Below are 19,478 nucleotides of genomic sequence, written 5' to 3' on the forward strand. Positions count from 1 at the left end.
TTCCATTAAGACTTGGGGTGAGTGGGTACCCTTGTTGCTACTGGACATGGTGGGACTTAAGCTCCCTGCTTGACCTCCATTGATGCCTCCCTGGCTGGGATGTGCAGGGTGCCCTGTACTGCCCCCATGTGGTCTCCACTGACACTGTGGGCTGGGTTGGCAGGGGAAGCTTTATTACCACCAGGTGGGAAGGAAATCACCAGTTCCCTACTCAGTCTCCTCTATCGTGACCATGCAGGAGAGTTGGGGCACCTGTTCGCAGCCTGAGAGGGGTGGAAATCTAGGCTCCCCATTCTGTCTTTGCTGGCCTGAGTGGGGTCAGGACCTTTCCTGTGGTGTTCGGCTGAAATGGGAGCAGTTATTGTTTTTTCTCTTGCTAGGCTACTCTTTTTTTGCTCCTTTGGCTAGAGAGAGAGCATGGACTATTTTTAGGGCATCTTTTTGTCTGTACTCAGCTTTTCCAGGTTGCTGTCTTCGTCACTTCCATGTCTGGAATATATGAGCTAACAAGAAAACTCAGAAACTCATCACAGTTTTGTTCCTTGAGTCCCGAGTACTCTGTCTGTCTTCTCTGCCTTTCAGAATCTTCCTGTTTTATATATAACTAGAGGCCCGGTGCACAAAAATTTGTGCACTCGGGGGGGGGGGGAGGGGGGTCCCTCAGCCTGGCCTGTGCCCTCTAGCAGTCTGGGACCCCTCGGGAGATAACGACCTGCTGGCTTAGGCCTGCTCCCAGGTGGCAGAGGGCAGGCCCAATCCCTAGGTGCAGCCCCTGGTCGGGCTCAGAGCAGGGCTGATTGGGGAGTTGGGGCGCCGCCCCCTGTCACACTCAAGGCAGGGTCGATGGGGAGGTTGTGGAGCAACCCCCTGTCACACACAGAGCAGGGCCCATCAGGGGGGTTGGGGCTCTGTACCCTGTCACGCACAGAGCAGGGCCGATCAGGGGGTTGGGGTGCTGCACCCTGTCACACACAGAGCAGGGTGGATAGGGAGGTTGTGGCCCCGCCCCCTGTCACACACAGAGCCGCAGGGCGATCAGGGGGTTTGGGTGCTGCCCCCTGTCATGCTGATTCCAGTGCCGGGAGGCCTCACGGCTCCGCTGATCCCGGTGCCGGGAGGCATATTACCCTTTTACTATATAGGGTAGAGGCCTGGTGCATGGGTGGGGCCGGCTGGTTTGCCCTGAAGGGTGTTCTGGATCAGGGTGGGGGTCCCCACTGGGGTGCCTGGCCAGTCTGGGTGAGGGGCTGAGGGCTGTTTTCAGGCTGGAGGTGACTGAACTCCCAAACGCTCCTTTTTTCCTTTTTTTTTTTTTTTTTTTTTTTTTTTAATTCTGGGCCAGCTTTAGCTTGAGGCTTGGCTCCAGCTCTTAGGCCTCCGGCTGAAAGTAGGTTTCTGGCCTTTGCTTACAATGTTGCGAATCTGCTGGCTGAAGTTGGGCGTATTTGTTACAATGTTTCTTAAACTGCCTGCTCAGAGGCAGCGGCAGGCGGGGAACGTTGGTTTCCTCCGTCACTGAGGCAACCAAGCCTCATGTTAGTTTCAAGCTGCCTGGCTGCCGGCCGCCATCTTGGCTGACAGTTAATTTGCATAACTCGCTGATTAGCCAATGAAAAGGGTATCGGTCGTACGCCAATTACCATGTTTCTCTTTTATTAGATAGGATAACCAAGCTTTTTATCTATACTTAGCAGAAGGATATCTACTTCTTCATAGAAGTGTCTCATTGATCTTTATACTTCAAAATACATGCAGGCTCATGATTTCTTCTACGTGAAACATCTTAGCAGATCTTAATGAAATGGACAGATGTCTCTCACCTTTGCTAGACAGCAGAATCCAAAGAAAAGTTACAATCCTTAGCATCGTGGAGAGAGAGAAGAGGCAGCAAAAGTGTAAATGACGCCTAAAAAGTGGTAAATGTTATTATGGAGCCAGGGGAGAGGTGCCGGGGAGCACAAAGGAAGCACTAGGTGCTGCTTGGCAGTATCAGGGGGGCTTCCCAGAGGTGGTGACATTGGGGCTGGACTTGACGGATGAACTGAAGCTTTTTGGGTGAATGGATGAAAAATAGACATTGTAGCCTCCTTGGATGGATATATTTTTGCCATTTACTGCTATTGCTAGTATTTTTTACAAGTATCACTGTGACCAACTTATACAACTATTTTATTTTTCTTGCTTATGATAATCTCCTGTTCGTAAAGGAAATGTCAGACTATAAATTCTGTGCTAACTCATTAAAGGAAACAGCATCCATATCTTTTTCTACTTAGCTTCCCCACCCCCCAGTTGCTCTTATACAGTATTCCTTTTTTTCTTGTGTCTCTTGAAAGAGACCCCTCCTTTCACTATTTCATCAATTTAAAGCATGTAACTAGTTACCACTTTCCCAGTTTGAATGGTGAATTCATATGTCCATATATGAAAACACTCCTACTTCAATAAAGGCTATTCTTTGCTTCTCAAATGCTAAGCAAAAATTTTATTCCTAATTTTACTGCCATGCCTCTGGTCAGTATTTCTTAAAACGAGGAAACTTCCATATAAAATTGCATAGCTAGTCAATTTATACACAGCAGGCAAACAACCAGGTGGATCTTAAAAATATGTTAAAATATCAGAGGAAAGAGGGCAGATCTTAGGGGAAGAAGTGGACTGTTCAGGGTCCAGTGGGGTAAGTAGATAAGAGGGCTGTTAGGCCAGTTGGCTTGGTCCTGTTTAAGGAGACAAGACAGACAGGGAAGGAGCTGAACCACCTCCTACAGGAGAGGCTCTTACCCTCCTAGACATCTTTCTCTCATTTGTTACAGTAACTGTCCTGCCCTGTCCTGTGGGTACATGCTTATCTATAACAGAAAATGGCATTTGAACTTTGAAACTAAATATGATTACACTTCATGCTGAAGCCTATCACAGGTGGGCACTTTCATGAGCATTAAGTAAAATTTTATGGCTACAGTCTAAGGACATTCTCCCTGGATTTTTGGCCAGTCCATATTGTAGGGTAGAAAAAAAATAATCTACAGAATATAGGAGTCTCTAAGCTAAGAAATGTGGATGTACCAATAAAAGTTGTATATACAGAAGCTTGGCTGCTTTCCTGTGTGGAGTGTGTGTGTGTGTGTGTGTATGTGTATGTGTGTGTGTGTGTAGAGGGTGGGGGCAGGGCATGGGTGGTGGTGTTTATCCAGGGCAAGGGTTGTAGACAATAAACCACATCTATATTGTTGGAAGGAGAAAAAAGATCCAAAGTTCACTCTAGCACACAGAGTAAACATCCTTTTCTGATCTGTGACCTATATTCTTGTTTTGGGTATTTTAATTACATTTAATCATACTTCCAGGTAAAAGCAAGCAACAGGCATATATAAATATCCTTCCAGTATTTAGAATGGTTTGGAACCAGAGGGAAAGTTTCCAATTTGTGACTTCCATAGATTTTTTTCAACATGAAATTTTTGCATCTATTCTCTCCATTGTACATAAATAGTGATTGGAGAAAAAATAAAGATGTTTACTAGAAATTATATGCATACCAGAAACCATAGATGCATAAAGTATGTTTTAGCCTACTAGAAATAAAAATAATCTCTGGAATAGGTTGTGTATCTATGGGATGCCCAAAGGGAACAACAACATAAAAAAAAAGTCCCATTCCGCCAGAGATTTTATTTTATTTTAAATATATTTTTATTGCTTTCAGAGAGGAAGGGAGAGAGAGAGGGAGAGAAAGAAACATCAATGATGAGGTTCATTGAGTGGCTGCCTCCTGCACACCCCCCATCAGGGACCTAGCCCGCAACCCAGGCATGTGCCCTTGATCAGAATGGAACCTGGGACCCTTTAGTCCACAGGTGAGCCAAACTGGCTAGGGCCATCGGAGGCTATTTTAAATTTAAGTTCATATTTTCTCATTGTGGATGGAAAGGGGTATATACAAGTTTGGTGACCAAAAATAATCTTACACAATGATCTGATCATAAGCTTGTATTGGGCAGGTAATGGTGGATAGTCACACCTCGGGCATATACCTTGTATAGTAAACGTTTTTTAAGCAAGCCCTTTTCATTTTCCTTGTGCTTATGGGCTAACACTTCTAAATGCCAGAAGCAGTCCTCTTTTCCATCCTCAAAAGAAGACATAATCTTGTTAACTTCTTTAGTGAAACGTTTTAAACTAGCCCTACCCATTGTTCTTATGCATCTGAATTAACACATTGTTGAAATACCCCTCAAAGAGAGTGTTAATCCTCCGGAGAGCACTTAATCCTGTTAACCTGTAATCTGACCCAATTATTTGATGTCTCCCACCTTCATATAATCTTCTGCTCCTTCTTTCCTTAATTTCACGTGCATAAAAGAAGCTGCAAACCTGTTATTCTCCTGATCACTTGAGAACTTGCTCCCCAGCATATGTCGTCAATTTGGCTCAAATAAAATCTTATAAAATTCTCTACAGGCTTGGATATTTCTTATGTCAACATAGACCCTTGATGCTAGATCCAAATACAGTGCTTACTGGAGGCAGTCTGAAACCATACTAGGAAAGAAAATAATTTCCGGATGGTGTGGTTATAGGTATAAAAGGATTGTTAGTGTCCACTTGGGGCTTCCAGGGACCTGGCAAGATTGTATCCTAAAGAGAACACATTACCACAAACCTCATGAGGAAATTGAGAAGTTCCAGGAAGCTGCACTACCTAAACGTTTTCCAGCCTGTGTTCTTCTGTTAAATTTGCTGAGACGGTATCCTTTGGCCGTATTCTCCAAAACTGTAATTTTGATGAGATGTGAAGACAGCTGTTTCACAAGGACTACGATTCAATCCTGTGGGATATTTCCCCCCAGTGGTGGTAACTCTCATTTGGCATTTAGAATATATTTCTCAAATCAGTAGATTCCTTTTCATGTGTTTATTGCCTTGTCTCCAAAGTCATCTGCCATTGATAACAGAAATCATCTCTCTATCCCTATTTCTAGCACAATGCCAGGCAGAGAGTAGTTGCTCAATTAAAAACCACTGTTCAGATGAGTAAAAACCAACGATATGATCAGTGGTTCTCAACCTTGGCTGCACCTTAGAATCACCTGGGAATCTTTTTAAAATCCTGATTTCTGGCCCTAACCCAGCCGTGGGCAAACTATGGCCCGCGGGCCAGATCCGGCCCCTTTGAAATGAATAAAACTAAAAAAAAAAAAGACCATACCCTTTTATGTAATGATGTTTACTTTGAATTTATATTAGTTCACACAAACACTCCATCCATGCTTTTGTTCCGGCCCTCCGGTCCAGTTTAAGAACCCATTGTGGCTCTCGAGTCAAAAAGTTTGCCCACCCCTGCCCTAACCGGTTTGGCTCAGCAGAATAAGTGTTGGCCTGCGGACTCAATGGGTCCCAGGTTCGATTCCGGTCAAGGGCATGTACCTTGGTTGTGGGCATCCCCAGTAGGGAGCGTGCAAGAGGCAGCTGATCGATGTTTCTCTCTCATTGATGTTTCTAACTCTCTATCCCTCTCCCCTCCTCTCTGTAAAAAATCAATAAAATATATTTTTTTAAAAAATCCTGATTTCTGGGCCTCATCCTCCGGAAATTCTGTTTCTTTGTTACGAATGTTGTGACCCCACCCCATAACAAAGAAACAGAATTTCCGGAGGATGAGGCCCAGAAATCAGGATTTTAAAAAGGTTCCCAGGTGATTCTAATGTGCAGCCAAGGTTGAGAACCACTGGACATGATCCTACCAACACACCCATTTAAAACAGCTAAGGAATCGCAGGTGACAGGAAGGCAACTAGAACAATCACACAGAAACTAATTATTATTTGCATCCCTAGTTTTTAAGTGCCAGGTGGGCATGCAAATGGGATGTTTAAAAAGAAGTTCATTTACAGATATCTTCCTAGAGCACAAGGCAGAATTTTAAAAAATAGTATATAGAGATCAAGTAATGCCGTTCAAGGGCCATTCACAGTTGTTACACTGACTGCATCCTGTGGAGAGTATGCTGCCTAATGAACTGAACAGGAAAGAATGACCTATTCAGAGTTTTGACATCTCAAATGAAAACCTCTTTACAAAGTGTGTAGTGTTTCCCGAGCAACAAGCTGCTTCTGTAAACCTTCGCTGGCAATGGTGGAGACGCGCAGGAGCACCTTAGTTCTCACATTCATCAACTCCAGATAACCTTCTGCTGTGAGGAACGGCACGTCCGCGTGGAAGGATATAAGCAGGTGAAACATCTGAAACAAACACGTTTCAGGCAACTTCGCTTTACCAAAGAGGAGAGAGATTTTCCTACCCCTTCCTCCTCTCTTTGAAATCCAGGGTAATGGCGTCTAGCATTGGTGGAGATGTATTGAACAAGGAGTATTAGAGGTGAGTGAACTCATTCCATCCATCAGATGTCTGATGACAGTTGACAGTGAATAAACTCACATTTTCATGTACCTAATGAATCAGTAATATTACTGTGATAACAAAGATCTCTGAAACTAGATCAAATGTGATGATAATTACAATAGCTACTTTTACTGGCTGCTTATTTTGTTTCAGACATTGTGTTAAATTATATATATATTCTCAACAACTCCATAATGTGAAAATACTAATCCTAACCCTGGTTAGTGGGTTATCCCTTGTAGGGATTTGAACGAAGTTCTTGGCAAACTCAAAACAGTATATTATATTGCCTCCTTACATAGTGCAGTAAGCATGTTCAAGTTCTCTCTTGTGTTTGTTAGTTTATTTTGTTCATTAGATTCCACATAGAAGTGAGATCATATGGAAAAGAAAACAAAAGAACACAAATAACAGTGTTGCTTGGGTGGTGGGGGGGGGGCGGATGTGGAGGGAGATGGAAAAGGGTATAGCAGGTATAAATGGGGCTGGAAAGAGACTTGACTTGGATTGGTGAACACATAATACAGTGTACGGATGATGTGTTGTGGAATTGTGCACCTGAAACCTGCATAATTTTGTTAACCCGGGTCACCCCAATAAATTCAATAAAATAAAAATATTAAAAATGTTCAAGTTCATCAAGTTCTACTTCATCAGTAGTTGAATTCTAAACCAGTTCTTGAAATAAATGTATTAGTAGTGTATTAATAGCATGAAATATCATCAATAAAAAAAGCACAAAAAACATCCCCCGAATGTTAGCTCTCAATTGGAAAATGGGCAAAAATCTGGATTAAGACATTCATAGGGAAGAAATGCAGAGAGCAAACATGAATAAAAATGTCTTAGCTCATTAATTAGATCCTAGAAATGCTAATGACATTTTTGTTCTTACCATATGGGAAAGGATTAAAAGATGCAGATCTCCAGTGTTAATAGGCAGTCATGCCCTGAGGTTGGTGGCAGAAGATGCTATGATATATCTAAAGGCAATTTGATAATTGTGCTCTGAAGGTCTAAAAATTGTTCATAAACCATGACTTATATTTCAGTTCTTGAGATTTATTCTGAAGAAGCCAATTTACTATGTAGGAAAATACAGTGATGCTCAGTCAGTCTAAATGGTTGACTCTTATTAGAGAAATGGTAATAATAGTATATGCATGTAATATAATGTTCTCTTAAAATTTGGTGTTTATCTAAATTTACTAAAGTGGAAAATTTCACAATATAGGAATTGAAAACGATGGCTTCTAAAATAGCATATGATCATTTATCCATTTGGTGAAAAGAAAAATAGAATCCTCTTTTTCTTCTCTTATTCTGTAAGTTTCTCCACACTCTTATTCTTTAGTTTCTCCACACTCTTCTCTCGGTAGTAAATTCGCTGAAATATTAACATGATTATATCTGTGTGGTGGGATTTGGGGTGATCCTCACTTTCTCTACAATGCATTAATTTTATAATCTGGAAAAAAAGTGAATCCAGAAAGTTCATTTCGGCAGAAACAATGTTTAATTTCATAAAGTATCAGTTTGGGTCCTGATAACCACATACACCCTCTCTATTTGCCCAAACAGCAGAGAGTAGTGAATGAGAGATATTCCCTCACTGCAGTGCTGTTCACTACCGCGATGTTAACACAATTCCAAAAAGCCCATGCTGACCTGAATTCTGCTGTACTGCACAAGACTTGGTCTTTTATCATCTACCTTTCCACTTTCAGTGTTTCTGTTTTTGCACCTGCCCACATTCCTCTGGTCTTTCACAGAGGAGGTGCAATTCTTTTTTTTTCTTCTTTTTTCCCCAGACCTGACTCCTCACTTCCTCCATGGCTTTGTTTCATTAATTATTCTCTCTCTCTCTCTCTCTCTCTCTCTCTCTCTCTCTCTCTCTCTCTCTCTCTCTCTCTCTCTCACACACACACACACACACACACCCCTATGATTCTGATCTCTGTACTGCATCCATCTCTTTGCTTTGACTATGTACTTGTCCCTCTATTTTCCTACAGTATTCACCCAGTTGTTTCTGTCCCCTGGCTCTCTCACAGTTTTCTCCTTTCACTGTGGGACAGGACAGATAAGGGACTGGTTTCCATTTCCTGACTATTTCTTCACCAACCTCTCCCTCTTTTTAAGACTCCAGTAAGTTGCTTTTCGACCACCTCCCCAAACCTCCCTAATAACCTCTCTTTTAAAAATTAACAATGGCCCTAGCTGGTTGAGCTTAATGGATAGAGCATCAACCTGTAGACTGAAGGGTTCCGGGGTCAATTCCGGTCAAAGGCACATGCCCGGTTGTGGGCTCCATCCCCAGTGGGGATGTACAGGAAGCAACCGATCAATGATTCTCTTTCATCATTGATGTTTCTATCTCTCTCTCTCCCTTTCCCTTCCTCTCTGAAATCAATAAAAATATATTTTAAAAAAATAAAAACTAACAATGATTTTCTAATTGACACATTTCATTTTTATTTTGGAAATTTAAAAATATATACTGTAAAGTAAAAGGAGGAAAATGATAATCATCCCATGCATCCTCCTATTGTTAACACCCCGCTTATTTATTAGCTTCTTGATAATTGCATTCATCTTTTTCTTTTATATTTTCAATCACTGTGATTAACTCAAGCATCCCTGTATACCCCTGATTCCATTTTTCATCAATGTTTATTTTCTTCTTTGTTATTTGTAATTTATTTCTATGTTGTTATTTCTTTGGGCCTGCTATCTCCCCTTTAAATCTCCTTCTATTGTTTTATATTGTATCTTCTTTTTTAAAAAAAATTATCTTTATTGTTGAAAGTATTATAGAGGTCCCCTTCCACCCCCCCCATTGGCCCTCTTTACCCCACTCCTGCCCCCTCCCCAGCCCTTTACCGCACTATTGTCTGTATCCATGGGTTATGCCTTTATGCATATAAGTTCTTTTGGTTAATCTCTCCCCTCTCCCCCTTCCCTCTGAAATATGCCAGTCTGTTGCATGCTTCAACATCTCTGGCTCTATTTGTTCGTCAGTTTATTTTATTCATTAGATTCCACATATGAGTGAGATCATGTGATACTTGTCTTTCTCTGACTGGTTTATTTCACTTAGTATAATACTCTCAAGGTCCCTCCATGCTGTCTCAAAGGATAAGAGATCCTTCTTCTTTACAGCTTATCATAACAATGAGAATATACTCACCACTACTAATCTGTATACTTAAAAATGGTTAAGATGGTAAATTTAGTTATTTTTTGTGTGTGTTTGTTTTTACCGCAATTCAAAAATAATTGAGGAGGGGGGAGGTCATATTGACAGGATAGATGGTAAGTCCTGATGGTAGATGGGGAATCTGCAAGTTTATGAATATAACAGCAGTAAGAATAACAAAAACAACCATCATTTTGGAAACATTGTTAGTTCTATAAATGTAAGCCTTGGATAAAATTAAACATAGCAAACTCCTGTAGCCACAGATAGATTTCAATTATAAACTAAGGAATAGTTCTCCCCCTGCTGGCCATCTTGAAATTGTTCAGCTTTAGGAAATGAGGACTGCATGTTTCTGTAAGATAAGGTGCTTTCATTCTCTAAAATATTTCCTGTAGAAACACTAAACTCCCATAGCTATTTTATGAAATTATTTACTCATTAATTCTTCTATTTCTTAAAATGAATGTACAGTTAATTTTTATATAGCTCACGCACTCACCAACCTTTATTTAACCCTTAATACATGCTAAGCACTTTGCTAAAAACACATTTCAAAAATGACGATGTTGCCCAGCCAGCGTGGCTCAGTGGTTGAGCATCGACCTATGAACCAGGAGGTCATGGTTCAATTCCCGGTCAGGGCACATGCCCAGGTTGTGGGCTCAGTCCCCAATAAGGGGTGTGCAGGAGGCAGCTGATCAATGATTCTCTCTCATCATACATGTTTCTGTCTCTCTCCCTCTCCCTTCTTCTCTGAAATCAATAAAAATATATATTTAAAAAATGACATTGGTATGGACCTATGTTTGACATCAAATAGAATGACTTAGACATGTAAATCCTTAAATCAGATGCAATAAAAAGTTCTAACTGTGGCAGAATTCATCCATGTACTAGAGTACAAGAATTGAGGCATAGAGGAGGTAGTAAAGAGGTTCAACAGAAGTATGATTAGTAAACTGGACTCCTACCCTTAGAAGTCACTACAAAGAGCTAATTTGATCATATTTGGGCACACAAGTACATTAATTGTCAAAGAGCATTCTTTTGTTCTAGTTGGATTTTTTAAAAAACAGCTTTTTATTTTGAAATAATTACAGATTCACAGGAAGTTGCAGTGGTAGTGCATATTGTCCTATGTATTCTTCACCCCACTTCCCTAGTGATTGCATCTTCGAAACAGGAATTCGAGAACGGGTAAAAGAAAGTACATGATCACCGCAAAGACTTCCAGTGCTACCCCTGGATGGCCACAACCACTTCCTCCCTCCACCATCCCTATATCATTTCAAGGGTGCTACATAAATGGAATCGTATGGTATGCGAGTTGTTGATAATTGGCTTTTTTTTTTTCACAATACAGTGTCCTTGAGGTCTTTCCAAGTTGTTGCATATATCACAGTTTGTTCTTCTTCCTTTTTAAGTTGCTGAGTTGTATTCTTGTTATAGATGTACATAGTTTGTTTAAACATTCACCTCTTATAGGGTGTTTTGGTTATTTCCAGTTTTTAACTCTTTTTAGTATATAAAACTGCTATGTACAATCATGTGCAGGTTTTCGTGTGGAGCTAAGTTTGTATTTCTCTGGATAAATGCCCAGGAGGATGAATGCTGGGTTGTCTAGTAAGTGTATGTTTCATTTTTTTGAGAGACTTCCAAACTATTATTCAGAGTGGTTGTGTCATTTTATGTTGCCATCCATAATATATGAAAGACCCAGGTTTTCCTAATTTTCCCCAGACTTCTGGGTTGTCATTATAAATCATTTTTGTTGTTTTGATGGGAGTGTGAGGGGGGGATGATCTTATTGCATCTCCCTATTTGATAATGATATTCAATGTGTTTGCACGTGCTTATTTGCTATCTATACAGTGGGGCCTTGACTTACAAGTGTCCCGACTAACGAGTTTTTTGAGATACCAGCTGTCTCTCGGCAGGTTTTTTGCATTGAATTGATAGAGTAATTTGAGTTAACGAGCTCGGTCTTGGAATGAATTAAACTCGTAAGTCAAGGCCCCACTGTATATCTTTTGGTGAAAAACCTTTTCATGGTTTTTGTTTGTTTGTTTGTTTGTTTGTTTGTTTTGCCTTTTTACTAATTAACAGTTTGGGTTTGTTTGTTTTGCATTTTGGGGATTCTTTATAAATTCTAGGTAGGCGTTCTTTATCAAATACATGGTTGGCACATATTCTCCCCTAGTCTGTTCTTGTAGTTACATTCTCAGCAGGGTCTTGTGAAGAACAAGTGTTTTAATTTGATGAAATCTAATGTATCCATTCTTTTTCTTTTATGAATTATGCATTTAGTGCCAGGTTTAAGAACTCTTCACCAAGCCTTAGATCCTGAATATTTTCTTTGGCAATTTCATCTAAAAGTTTTATAGTTTTACGTTTTCCATTTTCTATGACCCAAAATTTTGGATTAATTTTTGCACAAAATGTGAGGCTTAGGGCTGGTTTTATAGTTTTGTCTATGAATATCCAGTTGCATATCCCACACCACATGTTGAAAAGGCTACCCTTCCTCTATTGCGTCACTTTTAGACTTCTGACAAAAATTGGTTGGGTGTATTTTCATGGCTTTGCTTTAATAACAGTGACAGCAGAAGACTAAGAGCCTACCTATTTAGAGTTCAATTGGTTCTTGAGCTGCAATTTGTCCTGGAGTGTTGCATCGCTTCACCCAGCAGATGGCAGTAAATGATTATGGGAAATACTGTAACAGGCATCAGTGGAAATCCTTGGGGTTTACTTAGGGCTGTTTGGAAAAGATAATTCCAAGAGCATATTGGTCATCATGCTCATCTAAAGTTAGTTTTTAATTTGTATATCACCTGAAGTACTGTCTTACTTGGTGCCTTTAAACTGGCAAAGTGGTACCTGCCTTTTAAGCCTAAAACAGATTCACAGCAGAGCTGTTTTAGGGGCCTGGAACTTAACTTCTCAGTGCCATTCTGCCCAAATAAATCAGACCATTGGGACTTTGAAGACCCTGCTTTGGCTCACCCTCTCATGGGAACCCACCTATAATTCTCTCTAGTCACCTAGGTGTCTGAGAGTCATCTCAAATTCGGCATGTTCACACCAGGCAGTGGTATGCTGGATACAGCAGCCTTTGCAGTGGTTCTCAACCTTCTGGCCCTTTAAATACAGTTCCTCATGTTGTGACCCAACCATAAAATTATTTTCGTTGCTACTTCATAACTGTAATGTTGCTACTGTTATGAATCGTAATGTAAATATCTGATATGCAGGATGGTCTTAGGCCACCCCTGTGAAAGGGTCGTTTGACCGCCAAAGGAGTTGCGACCCACAGGTTGAGAACCACTGCTTTATGGGCTCATAAGAGCCCATTGATAATTTGCCAGAGATTTTGCAAGCTGCTTGACTTTGCTTTGGTAATTTGAAATTGGCTATCATAGAAGCATTTACAATAGAAATCTTCTATTGCTATGAACCAAGACCGTCCATTAACTCCTGCTGGTTGTTAAATACTTACCAGTACTCCACTGGTCCAAATACACTTGCTTTGGCCTTTAACAATACCTCTTGTCCTGCTCATACATCCCATCCATTCCCAAACTTCAGATTATCGCACTCTCCAAAGCCCAGTTGAAATTCACCTCCTCCCATGTTTAACCAATATTTGTCAAGGGAGCCAAGAGTACACAATAGAGAAAAGACAGTCTCTTCAACAAATGGTACTGGGAAAATTGAATATTCACGTGCAAAAGAATGAAGCTAGATGCCTATCTTACATCACCCACAAAAATTAACTCAAAATGGATTAATGACTTCAACGTAAGACCTGAAATCATTAAACTCCTAGAAGAAAACAGAGGAAAAAAACTCCTTAACATTGGTCTTGGCAATGTGGTGTTTTTTGTGTTTTTTTTTTCTTATATGACACCTAAAAGACAAAACAGCAAAAGCAAAAATAAGCAAGTGGAACTATATTAAACTAGAAAGCTTCTGTACAACAAAAGAAATAATTAACAACATGAAAAAGCAACCTACAGATTGAGAGAAAATATTTGCAAACCGCATATCTAAAATATATAAGGAACTCATACAACTCAATAGCAAAATAATAATAACAATCCAATTTAAAAATAGGCAAAGGATAGAAATTTTTCCAAAAGATATCCAAATGGCTAACAGGTACCCAAAAAGGTACTCAACATGACTAATCATCAGGGAAATGCAAACCAAAACCACAGTGATATGTCACCTCACAACCAGTAGTATGATTATCAGTAAAAAGACAAGTGATAACAAGTGTTGGCAAGGATGTGGAGTAAAGGGAACACTTGTGCACTGTTGGTGAGAATGTAAATTGGTGCAGCCGCTATGGAAAATAGTATGGGGGTTTCTCCAAAATTTAAAAACAGAACTACCATATGATCCAACAATTCTACTTTTGGATATATATCCAAAGGAAATGAAATCACTATCTCACAAAGTCATTTGCACTCCCATGTTTACAATAGCCAAGACATGAAAACAACATAACTATTCATTAATTGATAAATGGATAAAGAAAATGTGATATACACAATGAATATTATTTAGCCATAAAAAGGAAAAAATGCCATTTGCTATAATATGGTCCTTAAGGGTATTATGCTAAGTGAAATAAGTCAGACAGAAAAAGATAAATAATGTTCTTACTTTTATATGGAATCTTAAAAACTAACTCACAGAAACAGAGAATAGATTGGTGGTTGCTAGTAGTAGGGGGTGGGGGAAATGGATGAAGGAGGTTAAAAGGTAAAAACAAAGCAAATTCAGTTTCTCCTGAAGTAGCCTTGAACTTGCTCTCCCGACCCCTGCTATTTCTTCCCCTGTGCTTCTGTCTTCTAAGGCACTTTGTTAAGTCACATGGTAAAATACCCTTATTTTATGTGTCTTTCTCAAGAGTCCAGTGGCTAGACGCTAGACTGTGAGTTCCTAGAGGGGACTTTGAGGCCTGTGTCTGAGATGACTTGGTAACCTCAGTGCTATGGTAGAACCTGGCACATGGTAGATACTCAAATGGCTGTGGTTTTGGTTATTGCCACAGAAGGACCTGGAGTTCTTTTATGTTCACCATCTGATCCCAACCAATGTATTAACATCATTTTTTAATTTCTCATCTCCATTCATTCTGTTATATTTATTACATTTTGGTCAGACCATGACTCTTGGTGTGCCCCATGGGCACCTCCCATCTTCTCCTCCATCTTTGTGTGTGTTCCTCCCTGTCTCCATGAACTGTCTTCCCCCATTTCCCTCAAGGTCTTGCTCAAATGCTATTTCTTCTGGGGAGCTTTTTTCTCTTTGTCCTTTTCATTCTGCTATACTCCAAGTAATCTGATCTCTCAACAGCACGAAGTCTTTAAATTTGTCCACTAACTCCTAAAATTCCGTTAAAAGGGGAAACTGAAATAATCCACTGTGGTTGACTAGACCGCAAAGAGGAATGCCGGAGTTCATGAAGAATATTCTGAGAACCTCGCCAAAGTTACTCCCTTGTCCAGACCAAACAGGAGTGTGAATGATGGATAGAGATTTCGGATGTGGGGTATAATGAAGGGGAGGAGGGCTTGAGTTCTGTCTATTTAAAGTGGTTGCCTGTTTGGCAGCACTCCCTGGAGGTGAGAGGGCTGTTTGTGCTCCCATCCATATCAAAGGACCTTAACACGCTACAGTCCAGGTCTGTTAGCCTTCCCCATAAAACCATGTTTGGAGAGATATCTCTGGGGAGGGAATTTTGGTTTGAAACTGGAAGAAAGAAAGCCTGAAACTTAATTGAGAAGTAAAAGATATATCAAGATGAAAAGGGCAACAATTTTGAAGTGGAAAATATCTTGTGAAGGGTAAAAATAGTGGCTTTTAGAAGGCATAGGAGGCAGTTCTGCTGCTAACCCTTTCATTAGTTCACTTCCTGTGCCCCACCGAGACTGTCTTCTGGGGACTGATGGCTGTCTTTGGTGCTCCCAACCAGCTGGTGCCACTACTCAGGCCCTGGGTTCTAGGATTCCAGGGAGACAGGTAGCTTAATCAAGAGTTAAAGAAGCTTTGTTTCAGAAACGCTGATCTATCAGAATTTGCTGAGCACCTGTCACATGCCAAGAACAATGACAGATGCTGGAGAAAGGTGGGGGGGGGGGGGGGGAGAGATACAAAAATAAATAGTGATGTCAATTTTTTGTTTAGTGCTTTGGATAAAGTGAACAGTTTTCATTTGTCTGAAAAGACAACATAAAGAATGAAGTGCTTGCTTATATTAAAAATGATACTGTTTTCTGATTTTAAATTCTCTCACTTACTCCTGTCCTTTGGTTCAGTCGTGCACACTTTTATTAAACTCATGCTATGCGCCAAGTGCTCTGATAGGCCCTAGAGCTACTTGAACAAAACATCATTCTACTTTCCTCCAAAGAGCTCACTGCCTAGTGCTGGAGGCAGACTTGTAAAGCTCTAATCTTAGCCCCTGATAAATTATAATAATACATGACTGTACAAAGTGAATGGGAACAGATAAAGGGAGTAGCTTGGGGAAGACATTATAGAGGACTTAACATCTCAATGCTACTTCTTTCTTTTACACAAACTTTTCTTTATCAATAACTGCCTGATAGCTCTTGGCATCCCTGATCCAGAGAACATAAACAAACCTTGCCAATAGGAAGACAACACTATACATGACAATTATGCTCTTCCATTGAGCCTGGACATGGCCTCAGATCCTCTCAATTCAGAGCTCAGGGGAGCCACCATTATCAGATACCATGTGCCTAGAGCAGAGACCTACTTCTCACCCCCACCTCCATCCCTAACTGATATTCTGTTCCTCCTTGCTGTTAATTTTTGGGGGATCTAAAATTCTTGTGATTTTTTTGTGTGTGTGTACCCTAATGTTCCCTTGTGAAAGATTATTTTAATATTTGTTTTATAATTTTGAATTGTGAACTCATCTTCATCTATGGAATTCCTCCACAGGCTAGCTTGGGAATATGCCTTTTAAAATGTTTCCAATTTGCTTTAGCATCTTGGGACTAACTTTTACATAAATATCCCAGCTTTGGGGGCTCCCACACTACACGAGCAGCACTATTTCAAACCTCAAACTGCTTATGGGAAAGCCTATGGCTATATATCCCAGAGGAAATGTTTTTACCATCCAGGCAACCCACACTGTTTCTCCTGAGTTAGTGAGTGAATTTTTTTTGGTTTACCCTTTCACTGGCAGTTTGTTACAGCAAGTATTCTGGCTTTATTGGGGTAGGGGTATGGCTTAGTGGTCTTATATTCATCTCTACCTTCTGGCTTCAGGACTTCATAGTCTGTGCTCATGTGGGTGTTAAGACCTCAGACTCTTGGTTACTAGGACTGGAAATCCTCTTCCCTCCAGGTAGCCTCCATGTTATTCGCATTCATAGCTGTAGTTTTAATTTATTTTGCTTTGAAGGCCCTATGGAACTGCCATTTTTTCTTGAGAGTTCAATAATGCATTTTAAAGAACGTTGGCTATATTTACCCAGAATTTCTAGGTTTTTAGTGGGAGAATACTATCTACTGCCCAGAAACAGAAATCTATCCAGCAAATCCTTAATACCTAACAACATTCAAGCAGTCCTTAGCATCCATAGACACATACAATAGGGTGAGACCTGTGACAGCTGCTCCTTATATGACTTATCTGTATCTCTACAGGTGTAGATACAGAAGACTGAGACCTGGATGGTTCTCCCCATGGCAGAAACACTATGTTCCAGGCATGACTCAACTCACCCATTCCAGTGTACAAATATGGATCCCTTTTCTTTATTTTTCTGTGTAATCACTTTAAATCTAACTGCCTTCATTAAACAAGTATAGAGTCTCTCTTCTGATGCCTCCCCTCTCCAAAAAACTATTCAGAAACCCCTAGGGATATTAATACAAAGGGAATCAGAGAGAACCTGTCTGTCTCTCAGCACTACTGTCAGTCATTGTCACTGTTGAGCGTGAGTCCCCGAAGAGTCCAGGGGCCAGTTGTTCCTTGCTACAATTTGCTGGGACCCTGGCTTGGGTAGTTCGGTAGTTAGGTTGCAGCTCTTTGAGTTCACTCACAGATTCTCAGCAACTGTTTTCTAAAGCTCTCACGGAGTAGATGGTACCGAGGGCCTTTTAGCCTCAGCCAAGGACTCTGCCAAACCAGCTCTTTCTCACCCAGACCCTTCCTGTCCCTCTTAGTTTGCTTTAGTGTTTAGACTGCATATATTTCTTCCAAGGATATTAAGCTCCCCATTTATTTGACTTCTCACTTAATAAACATAACTTTCATTGATATAGTGCCTTAGCATCTCATAATTCGTTGATACTCAAAACCTATTCTATGCTGGCAGCACTGAGGGCCAGAGAGAAGGGAAGTGACTTTCCCCTGAGAATTCCGCAAATGAATGGAAAACTGGAACTCCACTGTTCTCGGCACCAACACCATGTCTTCCAGACACTAACTCTTGCCACACAGTGAGCAGTTTGAGGTAAAAACCAAATACCTTCTGTATGTTTACCTGCACCCTGACTGATTTAAGTGTAGTTCCCCTCACTAATGGTGTGTTTTTGATCCTCTGGATCCTAGTAGTTGCAAACACATGTGTGGCTCTCAAAGTGTAGTGCATGGACCAGGAGTATGAGAATCACCAGAGAACTTGTTAGAAATGCGAGTTCTCAGATCCTACCCCAGACCTCCTGAGTCAAAGATTCTAGGGGTGGGGACCAGCAATCTTTGCTTTAACAAACCTTGCGGGGATTCTGATGATTCCCTAAAGTCGGAGAAACCTTGCCATACAATACAGACAGCCTTTTATCTGCTAAGTAATCTAGATAGAGTGCTTTCCCAGGGACATAGATTATGAAAGCCTGCAAAAAAGGTTTGTCATTTGAAAAACAAAATGTTATCTCCAAGTCACTAAAAGAAAGTACCAAACTAAATAAAAATTAATAGTTCATCAACTATCTACAATCCAGAACAATGTAGTTAGTCAACTAATTTCAGTTCTTATAACTATCCATCTAATTTGTTTCATTGGAAATATGCATGCATTTTAATGTTTGATATGATGTGTAATAAAGCCTACAAAATAAGTATATATAATTCGGTCTTGTTTTTTTTTTTTTTTTATGGTTTCCACCTTCTCGCTCTTTTTTTTTAATTAAATCTTTATTGTTCAGATTATTACATTTGTTCCTCTTTTTTCCCCCCCCCATAACTCCCCTCCTCCCAGTTCCCGCCCCACCCTCCGCCCTCACTCCCCACCCACTGTCCTCATCCATAGGTCCACGATTTTTGTCCAGTCTCTTCCCACATCTCCCACACCCCTTTCCCCCCCAAGAATAGTCAGTCCATTCCCTTTCTATGTCCCTGATTCTATTATAATCAACAGTTCATTCTGTTCATCAGATTATTTATTCACTTGATTCTTAGATTCACTTGTTGATAGATGCATATTTGTTGTTCATAATGTGTATCTTTACCTTTTTCTTCCTCTTCCTCTTCTTAAAGGATACCTTTCAGCATTTCATATAATCCTGGTTTGGTGGTGATGAACTCCTTTAGCTTTTCCTTATCTGTGAAGCTCTTTATCTGACCTTCAATTCTGAATGATAGCTTTGCTGGATAAAGTAATCTTGGTTGTAGGTTCTTGGTATTCATCACTTTGAATATTTCTTGCCACTCCCTTCTGGCCTGCAAAGTTTCTGTTGAGAAATCAGCTGACAGTCGTATGGGTATTCCCTTGTAGGTAACTGAGTTTCTTTCTCTTGCTGTTTTTAAGATTCTCTCTTTATCTTTTGCTCTTGGCATTTTAATTATGATGTGTCTTGGTGTGGTCCTCTTTGGATTCCT

Source organism: Myotis daubentonii, chromosome 6, assembly GCF_963259705.1.
Source record: "Myotis daubentonii chromosome 6, mMyoDau2.1, whole genome shotgun sequence".
Taxonomy (NCBI): Eukaryota; Metazoa; Chordata; class Mammalia; order Chiroptera; family Vespertilionidae; genus Myotis; species Myotis daubentonii.